Source organism: Orycteropus afer, unplaced genomic scaffold (assembly GCF_000298275.1).
Source record: "Orycteropus afer afer isolate SDZICR_OR568_19922 unplaced genomic scaffold, OryAfe1.0 scaffold00163, whole genome shotgun sequence".
NCBI lineage: Eukaryota > Metazoa > Chordata > Mammalia > Tubulidentata > Orycteropodidae > Orycteropus > Orycteropus afer.
The window spans coordinates 1,474,520-1,481,269 of record NW_006921750.1 but is presented as its reverse complement, the minus strand read 5'-3'; positions in this window follow the sequence as shown (position 1 = coordinate 1,481,269).

The window sequence follows — 6,750 nt, the reverse complement described above, 5'->3', positions numbered from 1 at the left end:
GGTACCTCGGGGTAGACTTAAAACCCCAAGCTTTAGGTTACTAGTTGAGTGCTTAACCATTTGTACCTTCAAGGGATCTTTTCAGTAGAGTGGCCAAGATTCTAATACATATTTTGGGAGGCACCATTCAATGCATGACAGGTGCAGTGGAAACAATGTCTATAAATAAACACATTTTCCTGATCCTAGTAGCATGAGTGTCACACAGAACAGACCACCCAGTACATGTCTAGAATTGTGCCCTAGATTCCACAGGTATGTACTTTGTCCAGGGAAACTAAGCCCTTCCCTACCTCTGCTAAAGGAAAGTCTGTGTCCTCCAAGGCCTGGTTCCAACCCTACCTTCTCTGAGGCTGTGAGGGGCGAACCTCAAGAAGGCACCTGGAACTGACATCATGCTTACAGTTGGATCATTGAACCTGTACTTGGCAAATTCTGCTCTTAGCTTCACACTCTGACAACCATCCTACCAGAAAAGCACCATTGTCTCTGTAGCCTCTCTCCACACAACCAGGCAGCTTCCAATCTCTTCCTGCCCACCTCCCATATCCCACCCCCACAAACACTCCATATTTTCCATACTGCCTATGAACAGGACATGGATATAAACATAGAGTGAATGAGTGAGTGAAGGAGAGATGGAGAGCAAGAGAGAGGAGGTGAGTGGATGGATGAACGAAATCATACACTAATGAGCTGTGTGCATTGAAGGTCTTTCATCTCCTTAAGCATGAAGAACATAGGAAATAATTAAACACAAAGAAGCTGGAAGTCTACAAGCTCTTTCCACTCAGAGAGGACAAGGGGATAATGAAGAAAGAGATACTGAATACCTTGTGGAAGCTTTATCTGGAGGTAACAATTCAGAGAAAAATGAGGAAATTGTCACTTGCAGAAAACAACTTAAGTCACTGTCAAGAACTCTACCTGGCCTGCCATTTCAGGTACCCAGTAAGGAGATGAGCAGCTATGTGGCCAAAGGCCCTTTCTATTTCTTGTTAACTAACTGTCATTGAGTAAATCCCAACTTATAGAAACCCTATAGCACAGAGTAGAATTTCCCCATAGGGTTTCCAAGGATGTAAATCTTTATGGAAGCAGACTGCCTCATCTTTCTCCCACAGAGTGGTTGGTAGAATTGAACCTTTGGCCTTTGTGGTTAGCAGCCAAATGCCTTAACCACTGCACCACCAGAGCTCCTTATTACTTGTAAAGCAAGTGAAAATGTACATTTTAATATTTGTTGTCATTCCTGGGGATACAAGCTACCATTAAGACAGATGCTCTGAGGAGAGAAGAGAAATAATACTTGTTTAACATCTACTATATGTCATCTCCATCACCTGTCTGTCGGTTTGTCGTGCTGTGGTGGATTGTGTGTTGCTGTGATGCTAGAATCTATGTCATTGGTATTTCAAATACCATCAGGGTCACCCATGGTGCACAGATTTCAGAAGAGAAAAAAGGAATAAAGGTCTAGTGATCTGCTTCTGAAGATCAGCTAATGAAAACCTTAAGTTTGCTTGCTTTAGGTCTGTCATTAAGAGGGATCAATTGCAAGAGGAGGACATCATATTTAATGAAGTAGAGGGACAGATATGATGAAGAAGACCTTTGTTGTGATGGATTGGTCCAATAGCAGCAAGGATGGATTTGAACATGGTGGCGATTATGAGGATGATGCTGGACTGCTTTCTGTTGTGCATGGGGTAACCATGAGTCAGGGACTGACTGAACTGTAACTAATGACAGCAACATATGTCATACATTTTCTCATTTAATCCTTACCTGACTGTGCAAAATAAGAATAATTGCCCTGATTTACAAATGAGGAGAGCGGACCTCCAAAAGGTGATTTTTTTTTTTTTTTTTCTTTCCTGTCACATAGCTAGTGAGCATTAAAGCTGGGATTTGAATCCAAAGCCAGATCATGATAAGATGCACTCTTTTTCCTTATCAACTGACTTTCAAGAAACTTGCTTCACATTTCAGGTTGGTGTCTCTCTTGTCCTGGGTGGAAAGACAGCACAGGGTCTCACAGCCAGGAGGGATAGTCTCTTGGTATCTTCTCTGGACCAATGTTGATGTGAAAATTTGGCCTACATTTTCCAGGTTGGGGTTTTGAGAAGTAATGCAATGGATGGAAGGAAGTCACACTAGTTTGTTGGGCAGTGAAAACTATGCTGAGAAGGGAATGTGAGAGTGGATTCTAGCAGATGTCATCTTTTAAAAGTTGGGACTCAATCAAGTTGTATTAACTCTTTATTTCCTACCAAATGGTTCACAGCCCTTTTTCTATTCTCATGTATTTTGAACGCAGCTAGATTAAGTGGTTATTTATTATTTCTGTGGGTTTTCTGGCTTTTGTTTAGGGTTTTACTTTATATTTTGGTTTTGTTTGCTACAGTGTTGAATCATTAAAACATTGTAAAGCATTTTTTTTCATCTCATGAATTTATACGCTACTGCCTAATGTGTACTTTTTAGAAGGAACAGAGAAGAAAACTTTGTGTCATTTTAACAAAGAATATATGAAATATTTAATTAGGCTGTTGTTGTTGTTGTTATGTGTCATCGAGTCAGCCCCGACTCATAGCGACACCTCCTTGGGTTTCCAAGGCAGTATCACTATGGAAGTAGATTGCCCCACCGAAGATAGTGCAGAGCCTACCAGGAGATATCACAGCACTTACAACCCTGGGGCATCTTCCTCAACACCTGCATGCATTATCTAACAATCTCAGGTGCCATTCTCTGAATAAAGTAAAAATTGGGGGGCACTAGTGGGACCAGGGAGCTCTGGTAGCATAGTGGCTAAGACACTTGCCTGCTAACCAGACAGTTGGCAGTTCAAACCCACCAGCCACTCCTCGGAAGGAAGGTTAGGCAATCCTACTTCCGTAGTGATATTGCCTCAGAAACCCAAGGAGGAGTCGCTATGAGTTGGGGCTGACTCGACGGCACATAACAAAAACAACAACAACAAGTGGGACCTAGAAGCCCCTACCTTTGCCACAGGGCTTGGTTGTCTGGCCAGAAAGTGCAGCCTTAAACTACTGGACTCACCCAGGCCACAGGACAATACCAAGGAGATGTGTATCCTTGACTCTTGGCCAAGGAGGAGCCCACATATAAATGTGGAACATCCTGGCATCCTGACTTTCTGACCTCCAGCTTTGCCTCTGGTCCCACCTACTCGCCTGGATCATAAGATTCACAATGTTCTTCCATCTCCAGTCCTTGGCTCCCAACACTTGTGATTTGCAGGTCTGACTCATATGCCTGGGGTCTGGCCTTAAGGGTGTCTATGTGACCCAGTCTCTTCCAGCTGTACCCAAGTCAAAAATTCAAACCCCACTAAGACTTCAAAGAAGAGAAAAACAAACTAGCTCAAAATATATGGGCTTTCCTCCAGCTTCCTCTCCCCTTGCTGAGCTGAAGGTCCCCACTTCTAAGATCAGGGAACTACTATCTTTTCATTATTTTCCCCTTGTTGGTGGAGAATTGCGAATTCTTTAACCATTAAATCAAGATAACCCGTCCCCAGTATGTTTTCAGTGCTGGGGAGAGAGGTGCCTAGTTAGTTTCTAAGGTCTAAGCCCCTCCCTTCCAGTAGGCCCATCCCTGTGTCTTGCAAGCTCCTAATATAACTTGGGGTAGAAACACTGTGTGAAAGCTGATGGACTCTACCTGTAACTAACTGTCGTAGTCATAAACAGCACTTTACCAATGTATCCTTGCCTGCTGGCTACCTCCCAACCAAGGGTCTGTTTCCCAGGAGTGTCTATAAGAGACAGCAGTGAAGAAGCAGCATGAGCCTTGTGATCAGTTGTTGTTGCACCAGCTTCTGGTACAATATGATGTTACCTCTTCTCAGCAGCTGCCACAGGATATGCAGGATTCTCTAGAAACTGTGTCTCCCTGAACATCCCTTGCTCAAGACCCTCCCATTAAGAATGAAAATTGAAAGGTTAAAATATACGTGGCTGAGCACATTTCTGCCCTTCCTCAGGTCCTTGCAGTTGGGAGCCAATATGATGATCCTGGTCTCCTGTGTTATAGAAGAGAGTCTAAAGTTATGGTATGAGATGATTATCAAGCTGAGACCAGGTGCCAGCTTCTAACCTTGTGCTATTATAATTCCATATTTACACATTATTGTCCTGGAAGAAAACTCAGCATCTCTGATATCCCTCTAACGACCTGGGTGTACCTGTAGAAGTGGAGGACTTCAGCCAGTAGGCCTAACTCTCTGAGTAGCTATTAAAGACGTGTAAAAAAAAGTTAGGGATTTTGGTTGATTGGAAGGGCCTATGAGTCAACACTGTGATATACTTGCTACAAAGTGGCCATCCATTGAGTAATTATGGGACATATACATTATCCATGTATGTATACCCATGCACATGCATACATATTCACATGCACACACACCCTAATGGAGACCTCATGAATAACAGAGCAAAATACTACCCAGTCCTGTTTGTGGATAATGCCATTGTGATACATAGGCTTTCACTAGTTGATTTTCTGAAATAGATTGCTAGGTTTTTGCTTCTAGTCTGTCTTAATCTGGAAGCTCCACTGAAACCTGTTCAGAATCACAGCAACACAGAAGCCTCCACTGACAGATGGTGGCTGCACTTGAGGTGCACTGGCCAGGAACTGAACCCAGGTCTCCAACGTGTAAGGCAAATAGTCTACCACTGAACCACCATGTTGTTGTTAGGTGCTTTTGAGTCTGTTCCAATTCATAGCAACCTTATGTACAGCAGAACAAAATCCTGCCCAGTCCTACACTGTCTTAGTTCTTTAGTGCTAGTATAACAGAAATACCACAAATGGATGGCTTTAACAAACAGAAATTTATTCTCTTAGAGTTTAAGAGGTTAGAAGTCCAAATGCCAAGTTCCGTGTCTGGAGAAAGACTACACTAGGAGTCCAAATTCAGAGTGCCAGCTCTAGTTGAAAGCTTTCTCTTTCTGGATACTGGGTGGAGGACCGTTGATCTAGGGCTTCAACTCTGCCTTCCACGCCCACTGGAGCAAGCTGGAAACTTCTCCTGACTCACGCAACTGCAGGGACTGACAAACTCAAGCCTGGCAGGCAGTGTATAAGGCTGCTGGTTGCTGAGGCTGATGAATTAGCAGGTAAAATGGCAGATTGTTGGCTCAGATCTGTGAAGGCAACAATCCCATAAATGGCAGGCAACACAACCACTGATGCAAACACAGGAACTGAAGATGAGGAATAGGTCAAATGCAGGATCCATTCCATATATATATACTAGAAGCAGGCTACACCCCGAAGACAATTCCCTTTCAACTGATTAACAGTTTACAGCAGATTGCACCATGGAGGTGATTGCACCATGGAGGTGATTACACCATGTCCAATTTCATCACGGGGAATAACTACATCCAGCTGCCAAGCCACTCAAAATCACAGCCCAGCCAAGTTGACACACCATCTTAACTAACACAGTCCTGCACCATCCTCCCAATCTTTGCTATGCTTAAGTCCTTGTTACAGCCACTGTGTCAATCCATCTTATTGAAGGTCTTCCCATTTTTGCTGATCTCCTCTACTCTACCAAGCATGACATTCTTCTGCAGGGCTTGATCCTTCTGATAACATGATCAAAGTTTGAGAAACAGAATCTGGCCATTCTAACTTCTAAGGAACATTCGGGTTATACTTCTTCCAAGACATTTGTTTGTTCTTCTGGTAGTCCATGGTTTATTCAATATTCTTCACCAACATCACCATTCAAATGTTCTCCAATAGCTGTTACAGTGATATCATTGCCTTTATCCACTCAAAAAGTGGAGCCCATGCCCCAATGACCACCAAGGGCCAGGGGCTTTCCACTGAACCCCAATGCCAATGGCATGGAAGATCAATCTTGCTGCCAACCCCAGTTCAAAATTTATGAGAGCTTTGTCCTTTCTGTTCTCTACAGAGATATACCAAACATTCACTCATCCAAAATGTGTTACTGAAGATCTGCATAGTGCCAAGGCTGCTGCTATGGTACAGGAGACCATAACGGTACTGCCCCTTTGAACTCACTTACTTCAGGGCTCAGTCATCTGCTGAAATGGTGGGAGTACAGAAAACTCTTGCTGAAAGCCTACCTCAGTCTTCCCACAAAAGCCTCTTGGCTGAACCAGGCATGTGCACCATGACCCTGTCTTGCTTCTTGATGAGTTCATTTCTAAACAAAAACCAAACCAAACTCACTGCTGTTGAGTTGGATGCAAGTCACAGCAACCCCTCCTTGGGTTTCCGAGGCAGTATCACTGCATAAGTAGATTGTTCAGTCTTCGTTCTGAGGAGTGGCTGGGGGGTTTGAACCACCAGCCTTCTGGTTAGCAGTCAAATGCCTTAGACAGTAGGCCACCAGAGCTCCCATGCCACCAGAGCTCTACAGGGATCCTAATGCCCTCCTCTGAATTAATTCCAGGGTTAAATCCCACCTCTAGGCAGTCCTCAAACAGTCATAAGTCCCAGAGTGGACATGGCTGAAACTTGCATTAACAAAATGCTTTTGGGAATTGAATGAATGTCTTCTCCACACACATCCCACATAGACAAGCACACACACTCCCCTCTGCTTCTTGTCAATCATGCCCATCCTCCTACAGAACAATATAGGTAGTCCCCAACTTACAACTGGGATCCATTCTGAGGATTTCATTTAAATCAGTTCTGACATTAGTCAAATCATTTTTTTCTTTTTTTTTTTTT